Consider the following 25009-nt stretch of genomic DNA (forward strand, 5'->3'; position numbering starts at 1 on the left):
AAAAAGACACAATGATTCATAAAGTTTGCAGTTGAGAAAAGTAAGAATCAGCAATTTGACCAAGATTACACAGCTAACTGGAACTATGTCACATACACATTTAACAGACTAAATTTGTGTGCTGCCTCTGGAATTTAACCTGAATGGAAGTTCTCATTCCACTGTCTTGAGTAATCCTCACAAACAAACTAGGAGCATGAAATAAAGAGTTTAAAATTCACATGCAGAAACTGTCTTGATACTAACTGGAAAAGAAGATCCAGGAACTTTCTCTACTGACTACATAGCATCGGTAAATGCTTAGTGTTAGATGAAGGAATACACCTGGAGTGTAAAGAAAAACAAAAACTGGCTCAAAACCTAAATATTCATGATATTAATTAATCTACACTGAGTTTAAAAAGACAAGTTAAAAGTATCTCATCAGTTTAGAAAAGTAATTCTAAGTGGAAGTTATTTGATGGTTTTAAGATCATCATCTGTTATACTGGTATACATTAAAAAATAATAAAATATTGCAAGTTCTCGTTGTGGCTCAGGACTAATGAGCCCAACTAGTATCCATGAGGATGTGGGTTTGATCCCTGGCCTTGCTCAGGACCCAGCGTTGCCATGAGCTGTGGTGTAGTTTGCAGACACAGCTTGGATCCTGTGTTGCTGTGGCTGTGGCGTAAGCTGGCAGCTGTAGCTCTGATTTGACCCCTAGCCAGGGAACTTCCATATGCCGCAGGTGCAGTCCTAAAAAGCAAAATAAAATAAAATACAAAATAAAATATTTTAAACTAAAATATTTAAAAATTTGGTCACTTATTAAACTCTAATTCTTTTTTTGGCTCATATTCTGAAGGGTAATTTTCAGATAAATGGGCTCATTTGTAAATAGATCATTTCTTCTGAAAACTATAGAAAGTTAGACCTAAGGTGACTTGAGAGCCATTTAATTCATAATCCTTAATTACCAGATGAAGAAAAAGGGTTGACCAGGGTTAAACGACTTGCTCAAGGTCAAAGACTTAATTATGGCAATGTCAGGACCAGAACTTAGTTCCTTCGACTTTTGAGATTATATGAGTCATATATGTATGACAACAGAGGTAATATTTAAGGATGAAATTGAACAGACACATTCTGAATATCCAGATCAATGTTTAAGCTGTTGAAATGGAAATCATGGAAAAACTTAACAAGTTTCATTTTATGAAAAAATTTCAAAAACATTCATTTACTTAATGCCACAAGTAAAACATGGACCTATTCCCACTCTAAGATGCAAACAGAAGCTTTATGGCATAAAGCATTATAGTATTTTTTTTTTCTTTCTGATTCTACTGCCTTCTCCAGAAGTCACCATTGCTGATATTTAGTCATCATCATAAGTATTCTTGAGCTTACCTCTCTCTCTAAGGGGCTGAGTTTGGTATTTAGATGTACTTTTTTGATTACAGCCTGGAAAATGTACTAATCTTGTTTGAGACTACTGTTTTGTTTAATGAACATGAAATAAGAATATAAGCTTAAATCTGGGGCTAGCTGGTGTGCAAGCTACAGAGTGACACCAATGTCTTGGATTTTCATAGTACCTTTTTTTAAAAAAATATACTTGTCTACTTTCAGCTAAAGAACTGCAAAAACACCTTCCATACATTTCCTCTCAACAAACCTGGGTGTCAGGAGGAAGGAATTATTGTGTTCTCCATTTATAGAGTAGGAAATCGAACTCTGGAGAGATTAAGAGGGTGCAGTCTATTGATTATATTAATGTCTCTGATTTTTCTCTCCTCTTTGATTTCATTCCTTGCCATGTCACCATGAGTACCTTTCCTCTTTGGCTCTGGACCCAGGCAGGTGACTTACTTTGGTCAGTGAAATGTTAGCAGACATGATGTGAGAACAGTCTAGGAAAGTGCTTGTACCATTCTACTACAGACCTCTGCTATCACCATAAGAAAGACATGCCTGGATTAGCCTGCTGGAGAATGAGACATGTGAAGCAGGGCCAGGTCACCCCAGCAAATATGAAAGCCACTCCAGGTTAGCCAATAGCTGGCTGCCCTCATATACATAAGTTAGACCCTAACAGGTAAGCCACACCTGGCACACTTGTGAGCTTTGTAAATGTTTTGGTTGTATGCTACTGACGTTTTGTGGTTGTTTGTTAGGCAATATTATTGCAGTAACTGTTCACTGGTACAGTGGTAACAATTATAAATGAGGAACCAGAAATTTAACTTAGCCTGTCTAAGCCTAGTGCTTATTTGGCCCAATTTTGCCTTTTTACATTTTCACATGCTACTATATTTGCCTGGAATTCCCATTTTCATTCCTCCTATTCTTCCTTTAAAAGCCAGATTAGATATCATCTCCTTTTAGAAGCTTTCTCTGATCTTCTCAAGAAAGAGTTAACTATCCTTGCAGGTGCCACCTCTCCCTTTTAAAAAAATTTAATATTTCATTAAATAAAATATTTTCATTATTTTTATTATTTCATATTTTTATGATTCATTAATTGCACTGTGGTGTAATTAGTTGTTTATTTGAATATATTTCTGAAGGGTATATGAGTTTCTCTAAACTCTTTTAGAAATCATCACAGTGCCTCATTAAGATTTTTGGAATTATATTAATTGATAGAAAGAAGAACATGAAAGAAAAAAGGAATAATGTCTTGCTGAATGATTTCAAGCATGTTTCTGATTTGGTTTTGCCAGCCACCTAAGTTAGGGTCCTCAGGTCAGGTGAAGGTTAAAGAACAAAGAATCCCTTAATGTATTAATTTAATACATATATATCATATATACTGTGTACTAGCTGCTAATTATTATGAGTAACATAGAAAAGGTCTCTATTCCAATGGAGAAAAATGATTAACAGAAGGCAAACCAGATAATTACAGATGGTGATACATCAAAGAAAGGAAGAAAAAAATGTTATCATGAGACAGAAAGTCAGGTGTGGCAACAGGAATATTGACATTCTCACTTGATACTTAATGATGAACACAATTCCTTTCCTAGTTTTACGGCAGGATTTAGTCTTAATTTGATTATACATTTCTGAGAACAAAAACTGGGTGTCCTGTTCTTTACATCTTACACAGACTCTAGGCACAAAGAAGAGTTTGCTGGCTGAATTAGTAAATTCAGTTATGTGTGTTTGGGTGTGTGTGTCTTCCCTTCAGATTCTGAAATTTATGCTACTTGCTGGGAGGGTTATTATAGTCTGTAAATTCTACAAATAAATTTCATATTCCTTGCTAATACTTTTGGGCTTCTTTTGAGATTTCCCATTTGGAAATGGTCATAGGTTTTATTCTGAAGATGTATGTCAAAGCATAAATCCTGAATGCCATGAATGTTGGCTGTAATATTTCCTGGAGAAGTCAAGGATGCAGTTGGTGTTAGCCTAAAGTTAAGAGGTATGAGAAAAAACTAGAGTAGATTCTTAGCCCTTATATTAGATATAATTTCTCCTTCATTTATCTGGAGTTCTGGGATTGTGATCATCTACAACTCTGGAGAATTTAGATTTAACAAATAACAAATGTAACAAATTACAGAGCATTGATACTGGCTGGCCACAGTGCCTAGGTATTTTGTATACATTATCTTGCATATGGGTAAAGATAGTGTTATGAGTAGGTATTCTTTTTAAACCTATTTCTAAGGTGAGGAATCAGACTTGTTCGAATAACTTCCCCAGGATCACAAGCCCAGTTATGCTGCAGAGACAAGATTCAAATACAAGTTTTTGGACTTGAAACAGGATTTGGAGATCTTTCATTTTTGTCAACAAATGTTTATCAAGTACCAGGCTCTGTACTGGGTCCTGGCAATAAAAAGATATCAAATGGCCCAGGGCTGTTCTCATGAGATGCTCTCATGGCACCCCAGGAACCTCCTGATAAAAGAGGGAAAAGAGAAAAGGAAACAATGTAGCAGTCTGTAGAATAACTCTAACACTGAATCCCCCAAGAGCAGTGTTCTCAACATTCTGTTACCACTGAAGACACTATCCCTTTGGGATGGAATTGACCGCTGATGGGTTGATCAGAGGTCCTGGGCAGTAAGCCCTGTGCAGCTATGGTTTACATACTTTTCCTAACCTCCTTGGACCAAGGACTCCTGGGACTAGTTGGCTTTCGTACTTTTCTCCAAAGCAAAGGGGTAGAGTAAACTTGTCTTTTATGAAGCTTGGTTTTCTATCAGCATTTAGTTTTTATGTATTCAAACTTTGCTCTAATATGCATAATTGCTGAAAGAAAAAGGCTGTAGAACAGCTATGAATTATGGCTTTTAGGGGAATGAACATTGCAGTTAATGTTGCAAGACAGCTTCCATTATAATCCTGTTTTCACATCCTTATAATTTTTTTAGGGGGGGATGAAGGGGAGGTAGAATTTTTCTTTGAGCCAAAAATTTCCATGGTTTGACTCACCCAAGGTGATTTTATGAAATGAAACATTTGCACAAATGTCTCCATTTATTTTTTGAGTTATTGTATTGGGAAAATGCTGTTCATTTTTACTCCAAGTATTAATGCATAAACTATTCCAAGTATAAATGTCTATTAAAGCTTCAGTCATCACATGCCACTTGTTTCAGAAATGACATGTGAGTAAGACTGTAAAGGAATTATAATTCCTAAAGGCTATATTTTTTTATATAACTATATTACAGCATTTAGTATAAAAATGGTTAAAATATTTCATTATTTTAAGAATTTCATTGTAATGCTTGGTTAGCACATAGCTTTTCAGAGTAGAAATAAATATTTGGGTTACTTTTACTACTTTTGAATTTATGATGAACTCTAAAGTGATACCAGACATTTAAAAATAACTTCTATACTTTTTGAACTATATTAATCACAGTTTTAATTCTTCAGCTTATGTGTGTTTTAAGTGATTCTCTTGTAAAGACACACTGTTGAGATTTAAAAAAATGAAACCAACTTTCAGGGATCAGAATTACTAATTATTACCATAAAACCGAAACCAGTTCTTCCTATATCTGAGGATCTTTGTTTAGAACTTGGGACACATCTGTAATAAGTGTTTTGTTTCTATTGATTTGTGTCTCTAATTTGCTTTTCCCTTCCACCCATTATTGATATAGTTTGATGCTCTGAAACATCTTTCTTGTGGCTATTTATTTTCTATGTCTGACTTTAGATAATTTATTTATATTTAACTTTTGCTAAAAGTCTACTGTCAATATACCTTGTCATTAAGATGAGAAAATAGGAGTTCCCATCGTAGCACAGTGGTTAACGAATCCGACTAGGAGCCATGAGGTTGCGGGTTTGATCCCTGCCCTTGCTCAGTGGGTTAACGATCCGGCGTTGTCGTGAGCTGTGGTGTAGGTCTCAGACGCGGCTCGGATCCCGTGTTGCTGTGGCTCTGGCATAGGCAGGTGGCTACAGCTCCAATTCAACCTCTAGCCTGGGAACCTCCATATGCCGCTGGAGCGGCCCAAGAAATAGAAAAAGACAAAAAAAAAAGGATGAGAAAATAATATGTATACTGTAAATTTTGATACAAATGAAAATTATATTATTACTGAACATAATAATACAATTATTTGAAATGATAGTGAAATATTGTTGAGAATGGTCATGTGTGGTCAGTAACTCTGGGCTTTTCCACTTGGTGGCGATCTTTACATTCTCCAAAGTGAAAGCCATATATTCATTAAATGTTTCACACTGAATAACCTCCTGGTCTCTTTTAGAATCTTGTACCTATTATTCTATTCAGTACAATATTTTATGAGCTTATTCTAATTAGGTGCCTTTTGAACATTATCTCTATAATCTTTAAATCTTATTCTTTTTTGACTGGAGATAAAAAACGACAGTGTTTTCTCACTGCAAATTCTGCTCTAGTGTACACACATACACGCATCCATATAGACACATATAAAATATACATATATTATAGACTGTACTATATATACAGTTCCTCATTATACATACATTTACATTATATGCATATATTATACCCAGCATATTATGCTATACATACATATAACATACAAGCATATGAAATATGTATGTTATAAATGTATGAGACCTATTTATCATATGAATACATATGAAGTATAAATATACAAAAGAATTACATATACACACAAATATGTTATATATGCATATTTCTTGTTAGTGTCTAGGTTACATTATTTTCTGATTCTTTTCCACATTTTCCTGTAGCATATCCACACAGCTGTTCTCGTCATTTGGAGAGAGGTTAGATCTCTGTGTTCTCCTTTCAAGGTCTCTTTTTTTCAGTCTCATTATCTGCTTAAGATGAGCCTTCCTCTCCTCTTATCCTTCATAATTCTGATTCATCATTCAGAGTTCATTCAGCTCTATGTTTACTGCCTCAAGGAGGCCTTCTCTGATCGTGTCCACCCACTCCCACCAAGTTGATGAGTTTCCTGTTAATACACTAGCATCATCATAATACTTATCTCATACTTATGATTACTTAATGTCTGATTCCCCTGCTAGAATGAAAGTTCTCCAAGGAGAGGTTTTAGGATCCGACTTGTCCATTGTTGTAACCCCAGCCAGCCCTTTTCATAGCAGATGCAGGGTGACTTATACATATTTATGGAAAGGACAGATGAACGAGTTGCCTGCCTGCTATTCTCATTTGAAAAATAATTTCTATATTTAAAGTCATTAGTCAATATGACTAGGAATTTAATATGGTTTTTCCTATAATTGCTATAGAGGACAGGCTAGTTATGGTACTCAATGGCTGAAAGCATTTCAACAACTTTTGCCTATGGGGAGCTATAATTTCACCTTATGATATCATAAACCACTCAAGGATTTCATGTAGTTACCAGAACCTTGGGCTAAAATTATAACCCTGAAAGCCCTTGCTGCGTATTAGTCATTTGGTACATGACACAAAGCAAAATATATTCTGCATTCTTGGACTTCAGTTTGGCTCTTAGTATATTGGCTGCTGGATTTTATATCTGACCTGCAAACTATTCAGCTCCCTGAAAGTTTAATTCAGCCAAAAACCTAAGGTAATTCACAAGTACCAGATGTACAAGGAGCAGTAATTAAATGAACATAGTATGATTTTCTTATTTTTTCTGATAATTATCTTTCTTAAATTACATTCCTGAAATTCAGAGCAAATCTTTGGAAACTATGAGCATTCCTACCCTTGCATGTTTAAAAAGTTTTGAACATAGTTTAATATGAGGCAGCAGACTGTACTGAAAATAATGATGGATCTGAAATGAGGAAGCTTGGGTTCAAGTAGCAGCTTGAACTTTTGAAAAATCACTAAATTCTTCTAAGCCTCAGTCTTCTCTCCTACTTAAATGTCTTTTCTGCCTCACAAAGACAAAGAGGCTAAACTGAGGTATTAGAGTGAAAGCACTTGGGAAGCCACAGAGAGCTTTACAAACCATTTGTGCCATTATTATTTGTCATAGTAGTGAAGCAAAAGTCATTTTCTAAAAGCATGTAAAAATGAAAAGAAAATAGCTGCATCAGGCTAAAAGCTTGCATTTCCCATATGTAATACTTTCTCTTCTTTCAGCAGTCAATTGCAGATAAGAACCAATGCAAGCCTGTGCCGATGGCAACGTTTTGTGAGTAAAGGGGCATCGCCCTTCACTCCTCTGGAAGAGCTGGAAACAATGATTTGCCAAGTGACTTACAAGATGTGAGGGGCAGGGTGAGAAATGGGTTAACAATGGTTCAAAGCAGCAGCTGATAAGTTGATTGCTATCTCCACAGAGGAAAGAACAAGAGTAAAAAGGCTCACAAAGCAACCCAAGGAAGAACTTTTTTGCAGTGAGGGTCAACCAGAAACTGAGACCAGGGGTTCTTTTCTTCACTGGAACCTTAAACTTGTTAATAGGGCATGACACCACTTATAAGATGAAGGTCAAGTTTAGTCCTGGAACATGCCATAGATTCAAAGGCAAAGGGCCAGCAGCAAAGTGACCTGATGTTGGTGCACATGGAAACTAACCTCCAGAGATACTTCTTCAATCTTTTAAAATTTATTTACCCAATTTTTTCCTTCCTGTGTTTTTCAGATATAACTAACACAGAGCACGGTATAAGTTTAAGGTGTGCAGCATGATGATTTGACTTACCTGTGTCATGAAAGGATTACCACAGTAAGTTTAGTGAACATCCATCATTTCATGTAGACACAACACTAAATCCTTCTCCAATTTTATGGTACAAATGAAACACACAGGGATCTTGCTACAAATGCAGATTTTGACTTAGTAGGTATGCAGCAGAGCCTGACATTCTGCATTTCTCTTTCTTTCTTTTTTTTTTTTTTTTTTTTTGGCCATGCCCCCATGGCAGGTAGAAGTTCCCAGGCCAGGTATCAAACCCATACCATAGCAGCGACCCAAGCTGCTGTAGTGACAATGCCGGATCCTTTACCCGCTGTGCCACAAGAGAACTCCCAGATTCTGTTTCTAACAAGCTCCTGGAGATGCCAAAATCATTGGTCCTTGGACCTCCCTTCTGAGGAAAAATGATTTAGATAGTGCTTTTTAAATTCTCCATGAATGAGAATGGGATTGGCTTACACCACAGCCACAGCAAAGTGGGATCCGAGCCACATCTGCGACCTACACCACAGCTCAGGGCAATGCTGGAACCTTAACCCACTGAGTGAGACCAGGGATCGAACCTGCATCATCATGGATACTAGTCAGATTTGTTACTGCTGAACCATGACAGGAACTCCCTGAAGGAAATTTTTTTAATACAAAGAAATGGCTGATGGGAGAATTTCAGGATCTGTGGCTGGAAGAAAGATTGGGGAGCCTCTGATATTATTTCTAGGGGTGAGCAACCCTTCTACATGAGTGTTAACTCAGTAAAACTTAAAATATTCATAGAATGTTTTTACTTAGTATTTTATTTTATAAACATATTTTGTACATCAACTTTTTAATTTGAAAATATATATCTAGCTCATTTTTTTCCCCTAAAAGCAACATTATGTACCAGTGAAGGAATGCACACTACTTCAACCAATCTCCTCTTAATGACTATGGATCGTTTCTAGGCTTTCAATAGTACAAACAATACCTACTGATTTAGTCTCTGTCCTCATTGAACAAAATTTATGTGAGCTGAGCGGTGCTGAAGGTGGAGTGGAATATCATTTTGAGGGATTTAGTAGAGGAAGATTAATTAGCACCAGAGCTCATAGTCAGACAGTTATGGCTTCATCTGGAGCTTTCTAACCACAGGCCAGAAGAAGTTGGGTGGCCAGTTCATAGGCAGTGGTGGAGTGGGAGCAGGGCAGCAACTGACTGTTAAGCTTCCTGGCTTGCCACTAGATACACTGCTGGTTAGATGTGGTGACTGTTGTACAGTGTAGGTAAAGAGCTCCTTTTTCTTAGTTTGCGAAGTGCCCAGGAGGGCAGAGTCTTGCCCGGATAGGTTAGTAGTGATATAACTCTTCCCTGGGTAGGTTAGTAGTGATGCTGGTGGTGAGGGTGGGGTGAGAGTTGATCCTTTCTAGATCTGTATCTTTCTCATTTCATCATTGCACACTGAATCATAGACTGTGTGTGCACAAAGTCAAATGGCACAGCTTCAGCCACTGTCTGTGCCCTTGAATCATCTTTGCACTTGAGCAGCTTTCCCAGACTAAGACCCGGGGTGGGGAGAGGGCTGGTTGGAATAAATCAGGTTGAGGATGACATTCTTACGACACGTATAAATGAAACACTGAGTAGGAATAATTTATAGTCAGATACTGTTGGATATGAGTCCTGCCTCACCGTTTATTAGCTATATGGCCTTAGATAAGTTACCTAATTTCTTTTAGCCCCATTTCCTCCTCTGTATGGATGCAGTAGTGTAAATGAGAAAAGTTCATGTAAAACAATTAGCATAGTCCCTAGAACATAGCAGGTGTCCAGTACATATTACTATATTATTTACTGATGATATTTTCAGTTCCTATTCCTGAAATTATATCTATGATCCTATTATGAAGCTAAATACTTCATGTAAGACCCTCAGTATGCTGACTGGTCATAATTTTAAACATAAATCATAGAAGATGCACATATTTATATACATACCATCACATTCTTATTTGCGGTAAGAGTCACCTCCATTAATTCTATATCTTCAGGTCATGCACGAGAAAAAAGCCTCATTTTGAACCTAAGCTATGAGTAGCATCATCTGTATTTTATATATGGGTGTGTATATATATCTACATATATATGTGTATATATATGTTGTACAATATGTATACTGTATATTGAATTGGCCGAAGCAGGTTTGCAATTGGGAAAACTAAGCCCTAAGTGGCTGAATTTCCCAGATGGAGTTAATAATCAAAGTGAACTCACAGTTAAGCTTCTTGGCTTCCACTAGACACACTGGTGGTTAGATCACTCTAGCTTCTGATCTGATGAAGAACCAAAATGTCAAGTTGAGACTAAATCATAAAAATCCAACATCCACCTTAGTGCACTGTTAGGGCAATTAAATGTATATATTTTAGACATAAAAGGAGTCCCTTCAGGGGTTGCCTGCAACATCTTCACAGACATATAGATATTTAATGAGCATGAAAATGAGATTCTTCACAGGGTAAAGCATCAAACTTGGCAACAAACGTCTCTCTCTCAAACCTCAGGACTTTGCCTTTTGTATCTCAGCACATCGCCCCCTCCTGAGGCTCTCCTTCTATCTATTCTACAGCATTGAGTATGGAATGCTTTCGAAGGTTTTGAATGGTTTGAATGATGTGAGACCAAGCGGTGAGGTGTGGCCAAGATGAGCCCAGTAGGACAGAGGAGCATGGGGAGTACCTCTTACGTGATTTCCACATTCTAAGAGTGACCTAGAGTAATAATTCTCTCTAATATAAATGCATGTGTCCATTTAACCTGCATGAACTTTTATTTATTTATTTATTTCATTTTTATTTTTTATTTTTTGTCTTTTTAGGGCTACACCTGCAGCATATAGAGGTTCTCAGGCTAGGGGTCTAGTTGAAGCTGTAGCCATCGGCCTATGCCAGAGCCACAGCAATGCAGGATCCGAGCCACATCTGTGACCTACACCACAGCTCACAGCAATGCTGGATCCAATGCTGGACCCACTGAGCAAGGCCATGGATTGAATCCGCAACCTCATGGTTCCTGGTTGGATTCGTTAACCACTGAGTCATGACAGGAACTCCTGCATGAACTTTTAAAATAATATAAATACACATGTGTGAACATACAGTCCATAGACATGTACACAGATAATTGTTTATAATTATGTAATATATGTGAATATTTATAAATATCCTGTGATATATTGATATAGAAAGTACCTATATATAAAGGTACTGCTTGCTAAGTAGGTAAATAATGTAAAAAAAGTTAAAGGCCAATTTTCCCCTGATTTAAGGGAAGGGTTTGCAAAAATTTAGTATATTTTCTGTTTGTATTCAAATGAAGGAAATGATCTTAGACATTCATTAAAGGAAACCCAGCAGGGTGCCTAATTGAAAACATTCTGCTGCAGTTAGTATGAATTACTGTATCTATTTGAAAGTAATAAAGCTGCAGTTATTTAAAAAATTCTATAAAGATGCCATCTCAAAATTATTTTGGAAGTAGGTAAGGAAATAAACAGATTGCATGCTCATTTGTTTAGTTTTCCATTTATCAACTTGAATTAGCAAAGTCTTGACGGTTTTCTTAAAGTTCTTTGAGGAATGTTCAGGAAGGGAAAAGACATAATCATTTTTTAAATGAGTCCTTACTGGATCATTAAATGTTCCTGACCTAACTCCACAATCTGCTCTCAGAGACTCAGAACCACCTTGGCTGTGGCAGCATCATCTGTCTTGTGTTCCCATTCAAGGATCCTACATCTCTCACCCTTGTCTACACTATGGGTATCATGCTCTTAAGTTTTCTTTTGCTTTGGTGATGTGCTTATATCAATCCCATGGCTCAAACACTCCAGGTCACTCTTGGAAATAATTTGAAACTCACTTGGCACACTCTCCAAATGCAAGTCAGAGGTGCTCCTGCCCTCTGCTTCTTTCCTACTGAACATATGCTGGGCACCTCTGCTTGACCTTGGGGCTAAGTACATTATTTACCCATTATTTACTTATCTGAATGAGTGGTTGCCAAATGCTTAGGCTCTAGGGGTACAGGTGCATAAGCTAGATCTGGTCTCTACTTTCATGGAATTTATAATCTACTGTTAGATGGTATCAGAACTTCAACTAGATATATTTCAGAATATCTCCTGTATTCCTTTCCTCTGTGTCCTGTATTCCTTAGGACACAGAGGCCATAGCAAGTAACCTGCCAAACGTCACACAAATATACATCGAACACCAGGACTCTGCTCTTTGGGCCATAGTATATTGTTCTTACTGGAGGGGTTTCCTTCTATTCATTCCACTGCATCTGGTAGGAGAATGGCTTTGAATGGTCTTATCAAAAGCATAAACTTCAAAGTAATCCCTGCATAATGCTATAGCCCTATTCTATGGATGTTTCCACTTTTCATTATTTATTTTATTTTATTTTTTGGCTGCACCTGCAGCATGTAGAATTTCCCAGGATAGGGATCGAACCCATGCCACACAAGTGACCCAACCTGCTACAGTGACAATGCTGGATCCTCAATCTACTGCATCACAAGAGAACTCCTCATTCATTTATTAATTGAAGAACATTTGTTAAATATTTATGGTTCACCCAACACTGAGGATCCAGGGATGTGCAAGACATAGCAGTTTAACAACTTAAATAGACAGCATGACAATTTTGGATTGTGTTAAGTTCCAAGAAGGAAATAATTTGGATTGGAATGAAATATGCTCCCCAAAGTCTCTGTGGAAAGCATAGCATCTTCAAGATGTAAAGATTTTGTTATGGAGGTCCTACTCACTGAATAACTCGCTCTACCTGGACTTGAAAGGCTGCAGACAGCAGGAGTGTGTGTGGAGCAAATACTGCTGCTATGACTATTGTCTTATGTCTGCATTATTCTCATTCTTACTTGGCTTATTATGTGCTTTCTCATAACAAACAATGCACTAACATTGTAGATAATATAAAGCAGAAATAATAAAATAAATATTTTCTGTAACAACGCTGCTCAAAGACCATGCTGTTGATATTGTATTATATTTCCTTCTAGTCGCTTCTCTTTATTGCTTGTACATATGCATATTACAAAATTGGAAATATAGTATACGGTGTTGTAACCCAGCTTTTCATTTAACATATTTTGAATTTTTGACATTTTAAAACTCTTCAAAACCATCTCTATTAGTTGCATTTTTACAGCACACCAAGACACTGTAATGTATTAATTGTACTATCATTGGACATTTATGTGGTTTCCAAGTTTTGCTATTTTGAGTAGGACTGCAGTGCATCTTTGCAATATATTGTTGTCCACATATTAAGTTATTTCCTTTGGACAGATTCCTAGAAGTGAAAGTCAAGGGTGAAAGGGCATGAACCCTTTTAAAGATCTTTATATTAACAGCCAAAGTGATTTATGAACATACTGTAACAACCTTCCCTCCCAACAGCAGTCTATACTGGTGCAAGTCCTAATTTGCTTCCACCAAGACTGAGAACTATCAATAAAAATTCCTATTTTGATAGTAAAAATATCATCTCATTACTATTTCAATTAGCTTTTCTTTGATTACAAGTAAGATTTAACATTTAAAAATTACTGATGAATTTTATTTTCTGAATTGTTAAAATTTATTATTACTTGATTTTAATATTACTTTAATGTATACCTTGCTCTCTTCCTGAAAAGATTTAATGCAGTTTAAAGGTCACATAAAATATAAGATAGCATGAATTAAAATAGGGTGAGGTAGAAAAAGAAATGATATGAAACTAGGAATGATGTTTAAAATGCATACCACGATGACAATAAATATGCTATTAGTGCACAAGAATTTTGTCTCCAAGCTCTCTAAAAGATAGCTCAAAAAGAGAATCTTGTCTTTTACCCAAATCACACTGGCAATAAAAAAGAGAAAGAGACAGGCAGATAATCAGAGAGCTAACTGTTCAAGATGATTATAATTAATACTGGTATTAAAATCTGATAAGACTTTTAACTATTTATTATGATTTTGTGCCCCTAGTTGTCAGATACTATGCAAGTTGATTTATTTGGATTATTTTAATTTCTAGGACTATTTAATGGGGGCAGGTACTATATTAAGGTCATTTACATCAGTGCCCGGCATATGGGAATGGCCAATGAGTATTAGCTTTTTCTATTATTATTACTAATATTATTACAATATTTAGAACAAAAAAAAAATCCCTTGAATTTTTTTTAAGAATATATATAATTTTTTAAAGAAGATTCAGTAACAATCAAGAAAACCAACAAAAAATCCTTTGGGATTTTGACTGAAATTGCTCTACACTCTAAACTAAGCAAGGAAAAATTTCACATCTTTAAATACTTAGTCTTCCAGTTTGGTACTATGGCTGTTTGCTTGCTTGTCATTTGTTAAAAAAGCTTTATTGGAGTTCCCGTTGTGGCACAGCAGAAATGAATCCAACTGGTATTCATGAGGATACTGGTTCGATCCCTGGCCCCACTCAGTGGGTTAGGGATTCAGCTTCGCTGTGAGCTGTGGTATAGGTCTCAGATGCAGCTCGGATCCCATATTGCTGTGGCTGTGGCGTAGGCCAGCAGCTGTAGCTTTGATTTGACTCCTAGCCTGGGAGCTTCCATACAATGCAGGTGTGGCCCTAAAAAGCAAACAAACAAACTAACAATAAAAACCCCAAAAAACCAACCAACCAAACAAAAAACTTATTATTAAGATATAATTTACATGCTATTCAATTCACCCATTTAATGTGTGTGATTCAATGGTTTTTAGTATATTCACAAGATATATGCAACAATCAGTACATTTTATTTATCTAAACCATCTTTTATGTTTTATACATTAAAAAATTTATTTTCTTTTAATGTAATTTTTACAGAGGACATTTCCCTCATTTATCACGAATTTTTGTTGCCAGAGTGACTGGGATGTTTCTCCTATTCTACTTCCTACCTAAAAGTACATGGAGCCCAGGGGATGTGCTGCTCTGCTCAAACCCTAGCATTCCTTAGAGTCTTCTTTTGAGAAATTTTCTCTCTAGACTGTCTGGTAATAAAACCCTTCTACTTTATTACTTGTCCTATTCTTTTTCGCTTTTTCCTGGATTTCCAATCTTATAGCTCATGATGGGGGTCAGGACTGTACCTCTCTCCCTCCAGTCTTTGGGGCTTCTGCACATGCTGCCATGTCACCCTGAGACGGATGCTCTTCTCCTAAGATGCTCTGACACCACACCTAACTCTTCTTTTGCTCATCTGCCTCCCTGAGGTCTCCTCCTTCAGATCTCAGCCAGACTTTCTTTCCTCAGGGTGGGGCTTCGCTGTTTTCCATTCAGATCAGGTCTCCGGCCCAGCTCTCAGATTCTGCTGTGTTTTCATTCACAGTAACTAACCACGATTTAAATCATTACTTGATTTATGTGTTCCCTTGATTAATGTCTTTCTTCTCCACTAAACTCCACATTGCAAGGATAGTGTTTGCTTTGCTGACTATTAAATTCCCAGCCATCTACTGTGGAGACTGAAACAAAAGTTGCTGTTATTGGATGAACTGAAGAAAGAATATATGAAAGGTCTGGTGTAGTTCAGTTTTCTTTCCTCTCACTTCAAACACCATTTTCAGTGTCTTGGTTGCCTTGGTGTTCTGGCGCCCTTCCTCCTTCAAGGCCAGCTTTTATTATATGAATTCATATGCTTCATTGGGCAGCTACATGCTGTTATGTGAAGATCAGTGAAGGTAGTTTTTATTATTTGGGGAAATGCTTATCATTTCCTACTAGGGCTATGTGAGTGTCCTTTACTTTAACATTTCTGGTTAAAGTTTGCTCTTGCCTTCACAGCAGGACTATTTAATTTTTAATATTTACTTGAATGTTTACCAGGATTGTTTTTCTAAAGCAGCACTATCATTTGCCAGTACAAAAAAAAAAAAAAAAAAGACACTAATCTCCTAAGAAGATGACTTTTTTTGGTATTAGAGACACAGGGCTAAAGTGGGCATTTTATACGAGAAGCTGGAAAAAGAACTTAAAAGTACATTAAAATCAGCAAATACCTCATTTTGAATGCTCCTGTATCCTTTCAACTGGTCAATGCAACTCTATGAGGGGAGATAGGGCTTTTAAAAAATGTTTTAGTGCACTTTATGATTTATGAAGTGATTTCCTCATCTTCTCTTATACCTCAGCAGATTGGATGTCAATGGCTGGAATGTTTTAAGAATGAGCAAGTCTACTCCTTAGACCAGAGACCCAGATCAAGACATCTCTGGATAAAAATAATACTGTGGTTTTTATCCATCTGTCAATCATCCCAAAAGGCTAAGAGGAATGACTTTGGATGATGAGACAATGGGTGCTTGCTTCCATCTGTCTACATTACTCTGTTTTCTGCACTGCCTATAAGGAATAGTGCTAGTTTTATGTCAGAGAAAACATCCATATAAGCTCTAATAAATACATTGCTCACAAATCCTTGCTTCATGGTCTCGTGCTTAAAGAGCCATCTTGCTCTGACGCATGGAGCCTGCTTCCCAGAAGAGTCAGTGGGAGGCTGTGAGAAGCTACATATATTACTTTTAGTGTAAAATAAATTATTCTGGCAAAAATAGTTTGGTTAAGTGAAGACAGAACCATCCTCCTGAATTTCATTTTCACAGCAGGGAAGTACCTCTCCCTTAGGGTTATCTGTAGGAGCAGCCAGCAACAAGATTATTTCTTCCCTCCGACCCCCATCAGAAAAAAAAAAAAGGCATTCCAACTTGCCTTGGCTGCTGTAACATGTTGTGAATCATAAATTGGTCTATCCTGCACAGCCTTTTGCATTTAATTTTATTCCTGATTCAAACTAGTTGGTAAAGCCACTGAATCTCAACTCTGAAATGGTGATAAAATGTTCACACTCTTTACAGTTTTATTAATTGTGTTAAATGGATAGCCAGCATGCTAAACAATTATGATCAAGAAGAAAAATGGAGTTATAACAATCATTGTAAGTTATCTGATATCATGGTTATAGATGCTTATGCAGCCAGGACTCAATCTACTGATGGACTGGGTATAGAAACAGATCACAAATCTTACTTTTTAAGTCCACAGATTTTCATACAAACACATTTCCCACTGGAATATTTCCTAAGTGTTCTTTAGATTCCAAGACTGATACCAAAAAAACTACAGCCAAAATTTTGGGTTAGAGATAGAAACTATTTACACAAAAATAAGAAAACACTATTATTATTATTATTCAAAAATATTTTATGTACCAGAAAAGAAGTTTTAAAGAAGGAGTAGATGGAGCCACTGGCAATCTCTGTTTTAGATTGGGTTGCTTAGATGGCCTCTAAGAGCTGAAGACATCAATTCCTAGGGTATATTTCTTAATAAAATGGTTCTAGGAAGCCTGGGAGTTGGTATTCTCAAAGATATCAGGCTCACAATTATAATAGGGAGAATGTGGAGATCATTCCAAGATAACTAAAGAAGAGATAGAGAAGGGAAGGAGGCAGGGCTCAAGAGCATTAAAGTGGAGGCAGAGGGAAATTTCACCAAAGTGAATTAACTGAGCTGTGAAGTAGGGAAAATGGGATCAAAACTGAGCACAGTACAATGGGAACTGTCCTGATATCCAGTAGGTGAGGGGGATGAAAAGATATTAAAGGGGCAATCCCTATCAAATACCCATGACATTTTTCAGAGAACTACAGCAAACAATCCAAAAATTTATATGGAACCATAAAAAACCCGGAATTGCCAAAGCAATCCAGAGGAACAAAAAGCAGAAGGCCTAACTTGCCCAGACTTCAGACAATACTACAAAGCTACAGTAGTCAAGACAGTGTGGTGCTGGTACAAAACAGACATACAGACCAATGGAACAGAATAGAGACCCCAGAAATAAACCCAGACACCTATGGTCAATTAATCTTTGACAAAGAAGGCAAGAAGTATAAAATGGGAAAAACATAGACAGTCTCTTCAGCAAGTGGTGCAGGGAAAACTGGACAGCTGCATGTAAATCAATGACACTAGAACACACCCTTACACCATACACAAAAATAAACTCAAAATGGCTTAAAGATTTAAACATAAGACCCAACACCATAAAACTCCTAGAAGAGAACATAGGCAAAACATTTTCTGACATCAAACATACAAATATTTTCTTAGGTCAGTCTCCCAAAGCAATAGAAATAGAAACAAAAAAATAAACCAATAGGACCTAATCAAACTTACAAGTTTTTGCACAACATAGGAAACCATAAAAAAAAAAAAGAAAAAGAAAAAGACAACCTACAGAAATGGGAGAAAATAGTTGCAAACGATACAAACAAGGGCTTAATTTCCAAAATATACAAACAACTCACACACTCAACAACAAAAAACAAACAAACAAAAAACCAAAACCAACAACCCACTTGAAAAATGGGCCGAAGACCTGAATAGACATTTCTCCAAAGAAGATCTATAAATGGCCAACAGCCCATGAAAAAATGCTCAACATCACTAATTATCAGAGAAATGCAAATCAAAACTACAATGAGGTATCACCTCACACCTGTTAGAATGGCCATCATTAGTAGGTCTACAAATAACAAGTGCTGGAGAGGGTGTGGAGAAAAGGGTACCCTCATTCACTGCTGGTGGGACTGTAAATTGGTACAACCACAATGGAAAACAGTACGGAGGTACCTCAGAAAACTAAATACAGAACTACCATACGACCCAGCAATCCCACTCTTGGGCGTATATCCAGAAAAAACTTTCAGTGAAAAAGATAAATGCATCTGTATGTTCATTGCAGCACTATTCACAACAGCCAAGACATGGAAACAACCTAAATGTCCATTGACAGATGAATGGATTAGGAAGATGTGCATATACACAATGGAATACTACTCAGCCATAAAAAGAACAAAATAATGCCCTTTGCAGCAACATGGATGGAACTAGAGACTCTCATATTAAGTGAAGTGAGTCAGAAAGAGAAAGACAAATACCATATGATATCACTTATATCTGGAATCTAATATAACCTATCTACAGAAAAAAAATGAACTCATGCACATGGAGAAGAGACTTGTGGTTGCAGAGGGGGAGGGAGCAGGATGGATTGGGAGTTAGGGGTTAGTACTACTGCATTTGGAGTGGGTAAGCAATTATAGCTAAGCACTTGTGACAGTACATGATGGAGGATTATGTGAAAAAAATGTATGTATATGTATAACTGGGTCACTTTGCTGTAGGGCAGAAATCAACAGAACATTGCAAATCAACTATAAAATTTTTTTTAAAAAAAAGATATGAAAGGGAATAAGACAGACCATGAGTCAGGGGTAGAAAAATCTTCAGAGTGTAACTAATACCCCATATAGATCACCTCTCAATTCAGATTTAGGAGATTTTTTACCTTACAGCAGAAAAGCAAATGTCCCAATAGAACCACAGGAGATCTGTGACATTTATATAAATGATACCTTTTCATTCCTTAGAACTAAAATGCTATCAACAACTGATTTTGAAAAACAGTAACATAATCCTAAAAAATGCTGGAACAAAGCAAACCACAAAAACCCAGCTTCATCAGACATTAAAACACACACACACACACACACACACACACACACACACACACACACACACACACACGCTAATTCTCATGGTATGGACTGGGTGCTATTCATCCTCTGTCCTCTCTGATAACCACTGGTAAGAGACTAGACTGGGCAGGTGGAACAATATCAATCTTCATCCTAAAAAGTTAATATCAGTCTACAGGGAGGCATTCAAGGGTCTGCATGACTTGGATACATGGCACTTTTAGCTCCTTATCTTCCACCTCATCTTTCCACAAATCCCATACTCTAACACCTTGGGACTTTCTTTATGCTTGTTGCTTCTCATCAAATGGCAATTATTCTCCCTACCACCTTCTCCCTTGGGGACTTCATACTCCTCTGGGGCGTTACTACCCAGTATCACCTCTTTGCTTAGGATTCCTACCAGCTTCCATTTCACTCCTGAACTCTAGCTCCATTATTTCCAAATGCCTGCTGGATCTCACCCAGATGTCTAACATAGATTTAATATCTTTTTTTTTTGTCTTTTTAGGGCTGCACCCTCCGCATATGGAGGTTTCCAGGCTAGGGGTCGAATCAGAGCTGTAGCTGCCAGCTTATGCCACAGCCACAGCAATGCCAGATCTGAGCCAAGTCTGTGACCTACACCACAGCTCACACTATCACGAGATCCTTAACCCAGTGAGTGAGGCCAGGGATTGAACCTGCGTCCTCATGGATGCTAGTCAGATTCATTTCCACTGAGCCATGATAGGAATTCCCCAGCACAGATTTTAAAATGTCAAATTTGAAACTGAACAGATCACCGTATGTTCTAGATCATAAACTGCCTTTTCTGCTTCCTTGAATGGCACCATCATCTCATTTACTTGGGTGTACAACTTTGAAGGTATGACTCTTGCCTCTCACACTCAATTAATTGCCAAGTCCTACTGACCTGGTCACCACAAAGTTTTTTGCTCCTTTCTTCTTTCTATCAGTAACAACAGCTGTAACTTCAAGTCTGTCCACTGTCTTTCTCATTGAGTTTATATGCTGCTGCTGAAACAACCATCCTAAGTGGATTCTGCTCTTCTATGCTATTCCATTGTTCAAAAATGTCAGTGGCTCTCTATTGTCAAATGTTCACTTAGCCTGATGTTAAAGATCCTCTGATATCTCAATGGAGCTTACTTTTTCAGACTTGGATTTTCTCCTTCCTCTCACGTGGCATGCTGTGGCTAAAGTGAAGTCCTCAAGAATAGCCTGACTGAGCCTTATACTTTCCACCTCCAAGTAGTTCATTCTGTTCCTCACCTTGGAATGGTCACTCTAACTCCCTCAACACATACGTTCAATTTCCAAATCTTCTCCAAGAATAAGCACATATTTTATCTTATTAATGTGGAAAGTAACATAATGTCTTTTCTAGCAAAGGAAATCTTGGTTACTCCATGTTGCTCTGATTTCGGCTGAAACGCCTTCCTGCGACCCCCCTCCTCTTTCCCTCTTCTCCCAGTAACAATTTGTTTCAAATTAGCCAGTGAGAAGAATATGCACCCTGACTTGACCAATGGGAAGTGGACAGGTACATCACCTGCATTAGGGATAAATAGGGAGGGTCTTTTCTTCTTTGCATCTGCTTTTTGAGCACCTGTGTCCTTCCGCAGAAGTAAAGAGCCTTGTCACGATCTCCCAGTGTTCATGCGTCTCATTTTTTGACAGTGACGATTTGAGCCATGTCACCAACACTAATTAAGCCTTCCCTTAAAGGTGATCACCTTTTCCTTGAACTCTGATTTATTTCATTTATTTCTAAACTTTGGCATGCTAATAACTTTCTAAGTTATTTCTCCTTGTGTTTTTATCTTTTTATGTTTTCTCCCTTACTTTACTTTTGAATTTCTCCTCTTCATTTAGTATAAAAAAAAAAGGATGCACTGATAAGAGAAAAAAAGAACTCATGTGAGTGATTAGAATATACTTAAGAATGAATGCTGACTGAAAGAGGAGGGATATTATTTTGATCATACCTCTCTATGGGAAGGTGAGGGCATTATGTCATCTTCATAATACCATATATCTGGATGAAAAACCAAACAATTCTGGAACCAATATTATTTGCCAAAGTCCAGATGTTGAGTACTGCTTAGTTAAATTATCTGGGTATCTTTAAATGAGAAACACAAATGAGAGACCTGAATGTTAAAACAACATTAGAAAAGAAATATACACTTTTAGGAACCTTAGTGGAAACTCATTTATTATCTAAAATTGAAATGTTGGGAGTTCCTGTCGTGGTGCAGTGGAAATGAATCTGACTAGGAACCGTGAGGTTGCAGGTTCAGTCCCTGGCCTCGCTCAGTGGGTTAAGGATCCGGCATTGCCGTGAGCTGTGCTGTAGATCGCAGATGTGGCTTGGACCCTGAATTGCTGTGGCTGTGGTGTAGGCTGGCAGCAACAGCTCTGGTTAGACCCCTAGCCTGGGAACCCCCATATGCTGCAGGTGTACCATAAAAAGACAAAAGACAAAAAAATAATAAAATAAAATAGAAAATGTTTTAGATTTAAAATTGTCCCACTTCATTAAGACATTACTACTTGATGTGGTTCATTTTCCTTTTTTCTTTTAGGCTGGGTTAGAGTTATAAAAAATGCTACCTTTTTATTCTGGTGGAGGTGGGGATGAAATGATTGTTTAAAAAATGTTCTACTGCTGTGTATGGTTTAATCTTTATGCTTTTCTTTTGAATTCCCTAAATAATCACTGCTTCCAGTTTCTCATGTGTAACAACCATGACTTAATTTTGGCAATCCTTGGTTCTGATTAATGAAGCCCTAGTTGCAATGTGTTCACTTTTTTTTACATATTATAATGGTCCGGAATCTTTATAACAACAAGCCTATATTATATTAGATTGTTTCTGTTCTTTTTTTTTGCTTATATTTATTAAAAAGTTTTTATTCAAGTTAGTTGATTTATGTTATTTTCTACTATACACCAAAGTGATTCAAATAGACATATATATACTTTTTCATATTCTTTTCCATTATGAATTACAGAATATTGAATACAGTGCCCTGTGCTATACAGCAGGAACTTATTAATCTAGATTGTTTCTTATACTTGAATGAATGGTTTCCACATTGAGTTGGTAATTTAAGCGTCACACTGGCAAGACTATTGCAAGAAAATCTGAGTAAGCCCCTATTAAGATGGTGAACCTTTCAAGATCTACAGGCCTTTTACGGCAGAGAATAAATAGGCTGCTAATATTAGTGCAAAGTATGAATGCTGAAGTATCACCAAAATCTCTCTTTAGGGTGACATGTGTATTTATACCATAGAACTTACTTGTATTCACTAAATTCCAGTCGAGAAATTACAGTGCTGAGTGCACATTAACAGGCAACATAATTTGTTGCCTAGTCAGTGACCCACTGTTAAATCTTTTCATGAGGTTCACATCTCTTACCAGCAGGTTTTCAGTACATGGGTCAAGTTTCTCACATGCATTTATTTGCAGAACAGATCATATATCCTAATCCAAACCATTTATGAGCCTTCTTTAAAGCTGCCACCAGCCCTCCGGGCCATTCCATCATTTAACAAAAGACAATAGTAAATGTCTCTGTTTTTTTTGTTTTTTTTTGTTTTTTTTTTGTTTGTTTTTTTTTTGCCATAGCATGCAACAGATTTATGTGGGACCTCAGTTCTCAAACCAAGGACTGAACCTAGACTCCAATGGTGAAAGGGCTAAGTCCTAACCATTAGAAACAAGGCAACTCCCATAAATGTCCTATGTGTTGGTGCTCTGTGCAATTAATCCTAAATGTTTGATAGAAATAGGTAACAAATGACTCAGTACCATGAGATTAAGTGTGAAAAGGAATATTTGAAAAGGCATGAAGAGTTTTGAAACCCTCAGCTTAGTACAAGCTGCTTTAAACATGGTGTGTCCTGTGTATGCCCACTGAATTGCAGCTTTCTCTAATCATTTCCAGATGTGTCCTAGGCATCAGAATACACTTCTGCTCTGGACCTGCATTAGGTTTCCCACTGGGACTACAATAGCCCCTTGAGCTCTATTCCAATTGCTTGACAACCACCTCCTTTCTACACCCAGCAAGTTGGACCAAGTTCTCCATATTCCCAGTCACTCAAAGAGGTCTTGTTTCAGCCCAGAGAGAACATGGATGTGACAGTCCTTACCTGAGTATCACCGCTGCTTTACCTGCTTACCTGAACTCCACCCCCCCTCCTCCCTTGTACCCTTAGGGTCAGACATCTAGGGTATCGAAGGCAGCCTGGAATAGATGTAACCTTCTTGAATGTTCTTGGATATTGTAATGTGACTGTTGGCACCTTCTTCCAAACCCAAGGTGATCGTCCTTCCTTACTCTATAAGGACACCCTGTTCCTAGTTAATCTTGCCACCCCAGTTAGTTTACTACTCCTTGTCTACACCTATTGAGTTTTCTAGCATCTGACTTTGCATGCTTATGATAAAATTTTAGTTCTTTTCATTTTGCTATTTATTTTTGGCCATGCCCACAGCATGTGGAAATTCTCAGGCCAAGGATCAAACCTGTGTCACAGTAGTGGACAAAGCTGCTGCAATGATGACACTGGATCCTTCACCCACTGCACCACAAGAGAAATTCTATTTTACTTTTTTTCTTTTTTTTTTTTTTTTTTTTTTGCTTTTTAGGGCTACATCTGCAACATATGAAGTTCCCAGACTAGGGGTCTAATTGGAGCTGCAGCTGCTGGCCTACGCCACAGGCATAGCAGTATCAGATCTGAGCTGCATGTGCAACACACACTGCAGCTCACGGCAATGCCAGACCTTTAACCCACTGAGTGAGGCCAGGGATTGAACTGCATCTTCATGGGTACTAATTGGGTTCGTTACCACTAAGCCATGATGAGAGCTCCTATTTTTCTATTTTTTAATGGTGAGAAAAAAGATTCTTTACTATTTAAAACATAAACCATACTGTTTATTTCAATTAATTCCCAAGAGAAATAATTAATCAGTAGGTGAAGTTTGCTTTGAGGGAAAACACTTTGTAAGATTACTTCCTGAGAGCCATTCTGTCAGATGGTTAACTAACACAACACAAAAATGGCACTAATAGATGTTTCTACCAGAAAGACTTACTTTGGAACACATATCTCCTAAAACCCCTCAGTCTTTTTGTTTCATTTAATAAAACAATGAAATATTAAGTTCAAATATTTAGTTCTAGTTTCTATGGATGGTTGAGAGAATATGAAATGTGTTAAAGAATATAGACATACTACAG

General features: G+C 37.2%; 1 protein-coding gene across 8 annotated transcripts in view; it reads right to left on the reverse strand.

The window, feature by feature from the left end:
* GRIN3A (glutamate ionotropic receptor NMDA type subunit 3A) overlaps nucleotides 1-25009 on the reverse strand; it is a 156103-nt gene that overhangs the window by 68906 nt on the left and 62188 nt on the right. The window lies entirely within an intron of this gene.

The sequence above is a fragment of the Sus scrofa genome, chromosome 1 (genome assembly GCF_054392235.1).
Source record: "Sus scrofa isolate SSC_HxYL_T2T_F1_AM1 chromosome 1, Sscrofa_HxYL_maternal_Yorkshire_Landrace_v2.0, whole genome shotgun sequence".
NCBI lineage: Eukaryota > Metazoa > Chordata > Mammalia > Artiodactyla > Suidae > Sus > Sus scrofa.